Below are 11,753 nucleotides of genomic sequence, written 5' to 3'. Positions count from 1 at the left end.
AGTGTCCTCCTACCTCTGGTTTTCAGGCAAGTCAGAGGTTATTACACTCAGGCGGCTGATTATTACAAGCCACAAAACCACAGCTATCATAATGATTCCAGTAATACCACTAGGCACGTCAGTCTAACGAATAATCATAGAATGTAACGTTTATCACACGTTGTGACTTTGCTTTATTTATTAAAAGAACACATTTCCCCCGTTGTTTACTTACGTAACTATAATTTTCTTGCCACATAGATGCAATGTGTCTGTTACATTGTAAATCATTAATCTATATGACATTTTAACTTTTGATCAAGTTCTTATGATTTTCTTTTTGATTCACCAGTATGTGTGTGTGTGTGTGTGTGTGTGTGTGTGTGTGTGTGTAAATAATCTCCCACAATTCAATCTTGTTCTTTTTCATACTTATGGATCACAGCTGGAGAAAACCAAAATTACTAGTATATAAAAGTTTTGATTCCATGGTTTATATTCAATGTAGTTAAACCTTTTTATTTTGCCACAGAATAAATAAAAAAAACTTACAGTGTATAAAATATGGGTGGGGACGAATTAATAACGCAGTACAATAAGTACAATTGTATGTACATTGTCAACGAAGACAATATGTACAGTATGTATATGCAATGTATTTATGTAATATGTTAAAGACATACAATCAATTATATATATAGCAGGAGATGCAAACAGAGAGGACAATGGCTCTCGGAGGCCTTTATACTGCATATTGTAAGTCATTTTCATTGCAAGCTCACATAGTCAAAATATTTTATAACTGATGAACAAAATTTGTAAAACAACCCCGCTCCACACCGCCTGAAAATGCAAACATGCCCGATGCCTCAGCCACGATATTTTGATGTGAACAGTTAAAAATGTTAGCTTTCATCACAGTAAAAAAAGAATCACTTCTCCCATATATCTGCATTAGGTAGAGATCAAAGCCAGTTCGAGGGAACAGCGTCATGTCTTAAGAGCCAAGGTAATGAGTTCTTTTTTTACACCACTTATATCTTTCTTTTTTTCTCGAGCCAGCAGCATCTCTGCAGAGTGGGACGGTCCCAGGTCTCCCTCTGTGTCTCTGATGTGCGTTGACCCCTGCCAGCAAAAACGGCACATACAAATACCAAAACATACTGCATGCAGTGTGCTCAAAGCCACACACGCATTTTGCAGACACACAAATGCTTGCGAGTGTGCTCCCTCTTTGCCTCTCTGTCTCTCGCTCTGTCTGTCTGTCTGTCTCTCTCTCACACACACACACACACACACACACACACACACACACACACACACACACACACACACACACACACACACACACACACACACACACACACGCACGTAAGCATCCTCATTCAGAGAACAAGAATTAAAGCCCTCTCTGATGAGGACTGGCCTCTGTCTCTGCATCTCTAAGAGCACATAAGCTGGGTTCCTGTCACTTTAACAACATGAAATTACAACCCAAATGGGATGTCAAGGGTTAGCAGTGTCTGCTAGAGAACTATGCGAATATATTCTCTCCTATGGACTTGGCCCCACTGTGACCTCCCCCAGGAACAAGAAGTAACCTGGTGATTGGCGTTTTTACAGCCAAATTAAACCGTCTTGGAGCCTGCTGAAGGCAGGAGGAGAAAGCAGTCACTCCAAAATTAGTGAGCCATCATCATGACAGAAAGTAGCGGGGACATGGTGTCATCCAGCTACTGTATCGATTAACCCATAAATAGTATATGGCCTCTACACTGTGGCTCTCCCAGGCTTACACTGTAAATGGAGGTTATCTCAGCTGTGCATCTGTCTTACTTTCCTGTGTGTGTTAAAGCTTTGAAACGGAGATGCTTTAATCTAGCCGGGTGTTTAGCACATTCAGAAAAAGAGGACATTATGGGTATAATTAGAGTGATGCAAATGGTATCTGGTATGCTTCCAGCATTTTAACAATATTGTACTGATGAAAGTTTGAAACTCATTGTGCAGGGTTTTATTAAAGAAAACAACAGCACACAATTTCACAAGCTCAATTACTCACTTGCTTTAAGGTATGCGATTTTATACAGGAAATTTGGATATTTTAATAATACTCAGATACTTTCTTTTTAAGGCATATGTGTGATTCCTTCTTATGTCAGGTAGCCCTGCTGCATTATTCCTCTCTTCTTGCTCTCGACACCAGGATTATCATAAAAGAGGAACGTCTGTCAAGCCTGCATTGATTTGCACACAAGTTCGCCCAATCAATCTCAAAGTTGTGATTAAAAGGCATGAGCTGCTTCTATTTTTCTACAGAAATCTTTTGGAAAAAAGAGAGAGGCCTTTCAATTTCATAGCCTCCAGAACACTCAAGTATTCATTGCGCTCTACTTTTTGCTTTCAACCTCTCTGCGGGAGGCAGGACTCATGACATCTATGTATGCCGCTCCTATTCACAATGCTATTCAGCCTTCCGATATGTGCTGCAAGTGATCCCTCAATACCATCAAATCGCTCTTATTGGCCTGCACCGTTATGGGCAGCACAGTGCAGAGCCACAGCGCAATCTGACAGTTCTGTTCTCATGAGAAGTCCCCGTCAGCAGCGCTTTGTGCAAGAAAAGGACCAATCTTTTATAATATTGCAACGTTTTTATGCTATTCTCAAAAACGCTTAGGAATAAAACTTAAAAGCCAACAAATTTGCGATAGATGGGGTATTTTTTATTGATTTCTTGCAAACAGACACTAGTGTTTGTCTGTGCACTTGCTTTGTCTGTGTATTCATGTGGCTATGTTCACGGGTGCATAATGCATGGCCATGTTGAGAAGAATGATTGCTTTATTCCTGCCTTGTAGGTGCAATGGGGGCCAGGGCAGTGTCTTTGGGCAGCTGTATGGATGGCTTGAGGAGGTCTCCATCATTCATAAAGCGCACTCCTACATGTAGAATTGATCTAGCAAAGAAACAGGGTGGCAATAGCAGTTCATCAGTCTTCCCCAACCACAAATCACTCGGAGGTGTCCCCCCAAGGGAGAGGTGACACCATTGTCAGCGCAGCAGTCCCCTCGGACAACAAAAGGGGCAGGGCAGGGACACTTGCTCATACAGCGACCCCGAAGTGTCCAGTGAAATGCGAATACCCTTTGTGTAAATATAGTGTATCCATAGGAAAGGTTAAAAAACAACAACTTTAATATAAAAACGTGAGTGAAATGACTGAGGGTGGAGCTAAATTAAGATGTAAAAGTAAACAGCCGTGTGACTCCTTCTGTTTTCTTTTCTCACTGTCGCTACAGGAACAGGAAAAGAGGCACAAGTGCTATATGAACTAATTTTTCAACATTCTGATTAATCTCGAAAACACACCTATGCACCACGTGCTGAAGTCAAACAGGTTTTATAAAGGATGCATAATTAAAGCTACCTTTACTCATAGTGTTTAATATATGCACCTCTTCCTATTAATAAGCCAGGTCATTAATTTGTATAAATCAGCTATGTACGGCACAGAGTAATTTCCACTCCTGTAAAGAAAATTGGTGAGATGAAGCTCTTGCCTTTGGCCTTGGGTTGCGCATTACACTCATCTTACATTAGGGCACATGATTCTCCTGTTCTCCTCCTCCTCCTCCTCCTCCTGCTGCTCCTCCTCATACCGTTTGGACTTTGTCATTGATCTTCATTCTAAAATAATCTCTTATCATTTCTCATTGTAAGCCTGCAGAAAAACCTTTTCCAGATCCCAATTCATTAGCTTCACACTGAAAATAGAAAAGCTCAGGAAAAGGTGGACATGTGATGATGGCTCAAAGTAAGCACTTTTTGTAATATATCCCATGAACCACCTTAAACACTCTTGATCTTGCTTTAAACCTTTGATGGAGAGATTTTTTTTTACATTCTTGAGGCATGGATGACTTAATAAAGAAACTTTAATGTTGTCATTCTCTTTTCCCTTGTTATTAAGCCATTTAGTTTGGTTTTCCCTTCATGTCCTCATTAATAAACATTAACATTCACAAACTGAATGGGTCAGGCATTGAAAAGGTCTCCTTAACATTTCTTTGTGCTTCGCTCCAGACAGCCGACAACCAACTCTCTCTCAGTCATTGTCCAGACGGGAAAAGTGAAGCATATGGGAGACAAAAGTAGGATTTATATTTTGGGGAAATTATTAGGAAAAATTGTTAATTTGATAGGGTTCATCCTTTAGGGGTGGTAGACGACTCCACACCATTTCAATTAGTGCACTTCTGATTGTAAAGGCAGAACTCTGGTGATTGATCAAGTCTCTCCCTCTCTCTCCCTTCTCTTCTTCCCGTGCTTCATTGCCCAAAAGACCCTTTTAAAATATTCAGGTAGATTATGAATTGTTACACCCCTATCTATTTATATCTCCTTTATTGACAGTATTACATTTATATGAAGTCAAGGTGAGGGATTTAATTTAGGACTCTTGCTGAACAGCTCAGAACATTTAGAAAAAGACTGATTAAAGGAAAATGATGTATATGATTAACACTTTTCAGAGAAAAAAAGTATAACACAGTTGTAACTCTAATATGGATTTGCTGGGATTTTTCTCTGCTTGAAGTACTCTGAACAAATTCAGAAATATTTCAATAAGTTTTAGGAGCTATGGTCTCACTGAGTGACTAATAATTGTGGTGTTACCTTGTTATGGAAATTCAAAGCTATGTCTGGCACATCGCTCCTCTGATGTCACGTCAGTCTGCTTAGAGCTGTCAGCATGTGTTTGAGAGAGGGCTGATTTCTCTCTTTCCTGTTCCTTCTCAGGCGGGGAACATAAAAGGGAGGATGTTTATGATGGACGGGCAGCTTTTTAAAGAGAAGCATCACAGGGTGTTGGATGGGAGGGATCCGAATCAGGACGTCTGTGATGTGACGAGACAGACAGGAACATCCTTCTCCTCGTGTCGAGATGTCAAGCAGGGGGAGTCTTAGCAGAGTAGACAGTATCATCACTCTCCAGAGTGAAGCAAGAATTCACAGGGGAGAAGAGAAGTGGAGGGACAGCGGTGCAGATTGGGCACCGTTGGCCTGACTTTTGTGTCAGCTTGGGTTTTTCCCTCCTTGCTTACCTTGCTCACTTAAAGCGTTGGAGATGCAGGTTTGCATCGACTTTGTTGTGTTAATCACATGATATGTTTTATTTAAAAAATCCATTAAAAGAAGCTGTAAAAATAAGAAAAATTGTTCACAGCCATTCTACTGGAAGCGTGCTCAATCTCTAATAATCCTATCAAGCCAAAATTGGCTGCACTTCATCTTGAGGGTGCTCAAGTTAAATAGGGCCAAGTTCATAAAGTGTCTTTCTTTCTTTCTTTCTTTCTTTCTTTCTTTCTTTCTTTCTTTCTTTCTTTCTTTCTTTCTTTCTTTCTTTCTTTCTTTCTTTCTTTCTTTCTTTCTTTCTTCCTTCCTTCCATGAAGTCCTTTGAAAGTTAAACAGTTAAAGTCAAAGTGATATCATGGATTTTATGTATGTAAGATGGTGTGAAGTTATACACTGGTTTGTGAATGTGTCATTTTTAAGACCAGGGTTTGTCATTTTGGCCATCATAGCTTGGTGTTTTAAAAACAGCAGCGACAAACGAGGTACGGCTCTGAAACTCAGCGTGGCCACACAGCAAAGACTTTTAAATTGAAAGGGAGCCATAATTTAAAGAAGCCTTATTGTCAGGTTTTACTATAACTTCTAAAGTCATTTGCATTTTGTGTTGAAGGTGACTTGAAACTAGTGAGTGACAACATATGCTCATCAATGTTTACTGAACCCTTTATCTAATCAGCAGTTTGATCTTCTTCTTTGTAGACTTTATAACTGCAACCAGTGGAGTGCCCCCTGCTGTCCACTCCAATTAATGAAGATTTAAAATGCTTTCATTGGCTAAACTTGACCTGCAAGCTGCATTCATAGTTTACACACAGTCTGTCAGGGACACTCTCTGAAAGAGGGAAGAAAGACCTCTGACATTACTCTCATGTCTGTTTGCAAAACATAAGCTATAGCCAGTGAATAGTTAGCATTAGCTTAGTATAATATAAAATATGAATAAAAGTGACAAAACCACTGACTATTATCTGTGAAAACTCACAAAATAACACAATATATGGCTTTTCAAATCTTAGCGAAGATTATTTGATAGTAAAATGAAGAGATATACCTTTAGTGACACCATTACATAACCACTACACCCAGTGAGGACTTAAGGGCGTGACTTTAATCAAAAGACAGACAGACAAACCCATTCCAGTCTTTATGTTCATCCTCTTTTCTAAAATGATGTTCTCACACAGCTGGCTTCTCACTGACATTTAAACACAAACATGTTTTCTCTCAGATTACATTTGTTTGTGATGTGTCACAAATTTGTAATCAACATGTACCGTGTCATCGCTTTGCTATTCGTTTTCCTGCACGGCACATTAATTGAGAAGCATAAAAATGTGCTCATCTTTTTTTCCTACATGTGAATTTCTCCTCATGGGTTAGACTGCAAAAGGGCAGTTAGGCAGAACAAACGAACAGGGTCACTGGAAAAAGTCCAGAATTGCACAATGAGACTACCTTGAAGAGGATATCATTCCCATTTAAATCCATTAATCCATCCATTTTCTGTTGCTTATCTAGGTCCTAGTCACAGGAGCAGCAGTCTAGCAAAGGCACGACCTCCCTCTCTTTTCAGCCATCTCCTCCATCTCTCCTGGAGTGAACACCAAGGCTTTTGCAAGTCAGCTGAAAGATTCAATCTCTCCACATGTCCCGGGGCTTCCTCCAAGTAGGACATTCCCGAAACACCTCACCCAGGAGGTGACCAGGAGCCATCCTAGTTAAGAGGTACCCACTTCAGCTGGCTCCTTTCACTGTGGAGGAGTAGATGCTCTATATCTGAACCCCTCCTGTGTGAATGAGTTCTTCAGTATACAATACAAAACACTTTAGCAAGCTCTTGTTTTCTTTGGGTTTTTTTTTTTTTTTTGGTTTGTCTTTTTGTTTTTATGCTAGGAAAATGGAAAAAGGGCACAGTGACTTTTTGAAACATGCAAACACAATGTATACAATATGTAAACCAAATAGAGTTTTTACATTTCTAACAAATGTTAATTATATTTGGTTGGACCACCTTTATTCTTCAACATGTACTGTGAACTCCTTTACACAAACTTTCTTGCAATTTCTTTTAACAGTCTTCAGGAAAAGTTCTCCGGGCGTCTTGAAGCAGATTCCATAGTTTTTCTTGGATGTTGGATGTGATTTGTTCTGTTCTCTGTCAAGTTGATCCCACACTGCTTCAATATTGCTGAGGTCCAGAATGTGTGGAAGACTGATTGCCTTCCAGCGTGTGTCTTGGTAAAAAGTTGTGTGTTTTGTGTAGACACAACACTGGTTAATCCCATTAGGTGCCTTTTTTGTGGCTGAATTATTCATAGGTCAGGGTTTAGTGGCCCAACAAAAAAAAAATCAATCCTCTGAAAATGGACGGGTATAAGGACTAAAAGAATTAGCTGAACTCCTTGGAAACAAAATATTAAAAAATGAGAGTCGGCCAACGACTTTTGTACAGTGCTTTATATCTAAAGGAGACTGAAGACACGCTGCGTCTTATTTTTATCACTTGTATCAACAGTTTTATTCTTTTGGTTCTTTTGGTTTATAATCCTTACGAGACGGGGCCCTGGTAAACTTGGACCTTTGCTTTTGCAGTCTATATAGAGGTGTCAATTAAGATATTTTTTGACTTATCTTAATATTTTTATGCATGGTGTCAAAACATTTGGATTGCATTTCAAATTTTAAGCCAAAAATGTGACGTTTTCTAAACATAAGCTTTACTGTCTTAACCTAATCAAACAGTCTCTGAAATTCAAAAAACGTTACAAAACAAAGTGAAAGGCTAATGGTCCCACACTAGACTCAAAACCTATTTTCCTCGATGACAGTGAAATCTTATGTGCACTTTTGGTAGCAAAAAAATATGGTCTGTACAAGGTCTTAGTGAACGGGTAGGTCAACTATAGCTATAGCTTCAAGATTTATTACTATTGCAAAACAGGTGAGGTAGGTGAGTATGAGAAAGTAAAACCTCTTTGGAAAAACAATCTGTCCTCGTTTTATTCATCCCTTAGATGAAACAAACCAAAGTTAAGTATCAACAGTGACATGCTGTTAAAGTTTGCTAGCTCCCGTCCATGGATTCACGTCAAGCTTCTTCCTCTTAAATTAGAGTTAAAAGACATTTCACTCTTAGCAATAATCTGCATAAATTTACACCTTTTAAAAATATGAATGTGCTGTCTTTCTCCTCCTCTGCCTCTTATCCTGTTTGGTAATTAGCCTTTGACCCCCCTGGGCTCAAGCAGGCGTGAAGACTGAAGGACAGAGATAGTTTAAGCGATGGATTTGTCATAGAAATTTCTCATCAGTCTGAAATCTTGAGGGCAGAGCTCCCAATTTATTACATTACAGAGCACATCTTGCAGCACTATCACTTAGGAAGGAAGTGTCAAGCAGAATCTGGCTTTGATTGTCGTGCCAACTCCATTTGCCTGGGTTTTACACCGTGCCCCTTGACTTTGCCATGTGTGGAGAATCACTAGATGCTGGTGATGGGCAGTAATTCCCTTGCCTATATGAGTGAGTGATCAGAATTCATATTAGCATCTTTACACGCTGATGGCAGCCTGTCACTCCAGGTGCCAAGTGGTCTCCTTGGACTGCAGTCAGTCAGTCACAGGGAAGAAGCTGCTGCCTGTTTTTATCCTGCCGGAGAAAAAAAATACATGTGTAGATTCATTAATTCCATTTAAAGGACAGAAAAGATATTTACTTTAATAAATAAACCAGATTTTAGTGCAAGCTGCTTTTATGCCTCCAGTCCTGTGATATTTCTATATCCAGAATAACATCCTTATGTTTGTATGTGGGTATCTGCAGGATTCCTCCACACCAAAAGTGAACACATTTTCTGTTAGCAGCTCGTGATTCTGTTGTATTGGTTTCTCTTTCTGTAATTTCATGAGATTAATGACACTGTCACACACTTGTGAAGCGTCCTTAACTAAGATTCAGCAGCATAATGTCCACTCCATCTTTGTTTCATTTTTTTCCCCTCCTCCATTGAAATGGCATTCCAATCAGCTTTAAGCCATCTTGAATCCCTCCTTGTTCTGGCTACTGCACAATGATGGTGCCAGTGTTGGGAGAATGTTTTTGCCAAACAGATGGAAAAGCATCACTGTGTTGCACACACTCATACACACATACTTCTCTCTTGGTGATTTCATGGCCTGCACTGACATTCAGTCATTCATTACAAAGTGAATTAATATGCCAGAGTTGCAGTTTTCCCTTAAAAACAGATGTCTGCGGAACATCTAATTAAGCCACACACCAAATCATTGCAGCTCGGTCATCTCCAACCATTTTCCCTCTCATACGTGTACAGTAAAGCTGTACTGGATGTAGATGTTGTGGCTGTGACCTCAGTGCCCAGTAACCTAAATCACTATTTAAATTATTCACACAATAACGACACCGGGTCACTCTATTATGAACATTATTGCTGAGAAATAGGCTGAGCTGAGGTGAAGGATGAGTCTTATCTTTTGCTGTCAGTCGGAGCATTTGTCATGGTAACGGGTTCCTCAGACCTGTGTTCGGGGTTTTCATTGAGCTTTACATAGCAGATTTATCACAGATCACTGGCTGATGTCAACGTCCCAACATTGAGAGAGATGACCGTCCAAAGCCGTTTGGCTTTAGTACTTTAATTTAAGGCCTGTTGATGCAGTGTGGACAGCGATCTGTTTAGTGCAAGCATACAGTACGTGTAAATCGACCTGCACATATGGAGTAAAATCGCATGTCGTGCTTTTCTGGAGTAAGGATGCCGAATTCACTCAGCTGAGTGGCTTTGACATTAACATCTACATTTACTGATGCTCATGAAACTACACAGACAGAAAAAAACTTTCCGTTTGAGCCAAACAAGACAGAAGAACAGAAACTGTTTTCTCTGTCATTGCTCTTTTTTCCCTGTCAAGAAGCCAAACTCAATTTATGTCAAACAAGGTTTAAAGGACCTTGGGATTAAAGCCATAAACTGGCTGCTGTCAGACCTGAAGCCCTGCTAACAATTTAGTGCCAAACCAGCGTTGTTCAATATCATTTCATATTATATCATGTCACGACACAGTGACAGCTACACATCAGCCCAGTCACAGCTGGTTTGCCCTGAAGAACTCCTCCGATGTCGGCTCCAATCGAAGCTGACTCCACTTTGCTCTGATCTAAAATGGGAAATCTATCTGAAGTACTCTGCGGGGAGCGGCCACAGCTTTTGGTAACGAATGCTAACAGGTCGATCAGGTAATGAGAAGAGATATTTGAGGGGTGGGTGGGGTGGAATGGGGCTGGGGATCCTGTAATGGGCCTGCCAAAAGCCTTCACCGGCTCCATTATAACAGCTAGAGACAGTGCTAATGGAGTACTTGCCTATATACAGAAACAAAACAGCTACAGAGATATTTGCAGCACACAACTGGAATATTTCTTTTATATTCTCTCTGTGATGCCAATTCAGCTCAGTCCTATTTACGTGTGTCAAAGCCCACATGCGCTCTGGCGCAGATGCGATTCGTAAATGTCATTTTATGTTCACACCTGCAGTTTTAAATTGTTTGCTTGATCTATCGAACACACACACACACACACACACACACACACACACACACACACACACACACACACACACACACACACACACACACACTGTAAAAAGCTCCAAATGTATACATTTGGAGATGTTTTCTTTGAACTGATTATACCTGATTATATTTGTTAGTTAGTTTTTTTTTATTTTACCTGTTCTTACATATTCTAAAAATAATATATAACATATAATGAACCAAGCCAACATACTAATTACATTAACTGGTAACAATAAGCACGATAAGCACAAACTTCATGTGCTAAAATTAAATTAATGAGATTTTGAAAATTCCTTGGACGGGTTTCATTTATCAGTAAATTTAATACAAAGTAAAGTTATTATAAAACAAATAAATGAATGTAATTTCTTCCAGGTACAGGAGACATAAATTGTTCTACTTGAGTTTTCCTGTTGATTAAGGCTTTTTCATTTGTTTTTGTTTCTTCGTGTAACCACAGATTTTTAAAAAAATTTTTTTTAGTCCACAATTTACCTAAATTAAAATGTTATATGGAAATGAATGATCTCACACACATGCTGATTCATCTGCATGCAAGTTTCGATGAATTCCTTTCCACTGTTTGATTAATTTGTGTGCACAAGATAAATGCATACAGTGAGCCAACACCAGACCTGCCTTTCATGCCAAAGCCAGGAAGGAGACTACAGAGTGGGACTTGGCTCATCTTAATAAGACGTAGGCTCCCTTGAAAACATTATGTGATAAATTCTGGGCTCCCAGAAGTACTGCGATATGGTGGTTTGTCGTACATTGTATTCCATGGAATAACAGTTTGTGTACTCGGTGTAGTAAAATGTGGCCTTCAAATACACATTTTTTCTCTGTATCCACTGGCTGCCTCAGTACAAACTGGCTCATTGAGCATCTAAATCCCTGAAACGTTGGCACAGTTCTGTTTGCAACTTTAGGCATTTTCCAAGAAATGTGCTCTTAAATGCACACATCATTATTTTACATACCAACATATATACTGTTTATATTGATCACAATTAATAGTGTGGTTTGAATCATCT

Source organism: Astatotilapia calliptera, chromosome 7, assembly GCF_964374335.1.
Source record: "Astatotilapia calliptera chromosome 7, fAstCal68.1, whole genome shotgun sequence".
NCBI lineage: Eukaryota > Metazoa > Chordata > Actinopteri > Cichliformes > Cichlidae > Astatotilapia > Astatotilapia calliptera.
The sequence above is the reverse complement of the archived record's forward strand: the minus strand, read 5'-3'. Positions refer to the sequence as shown.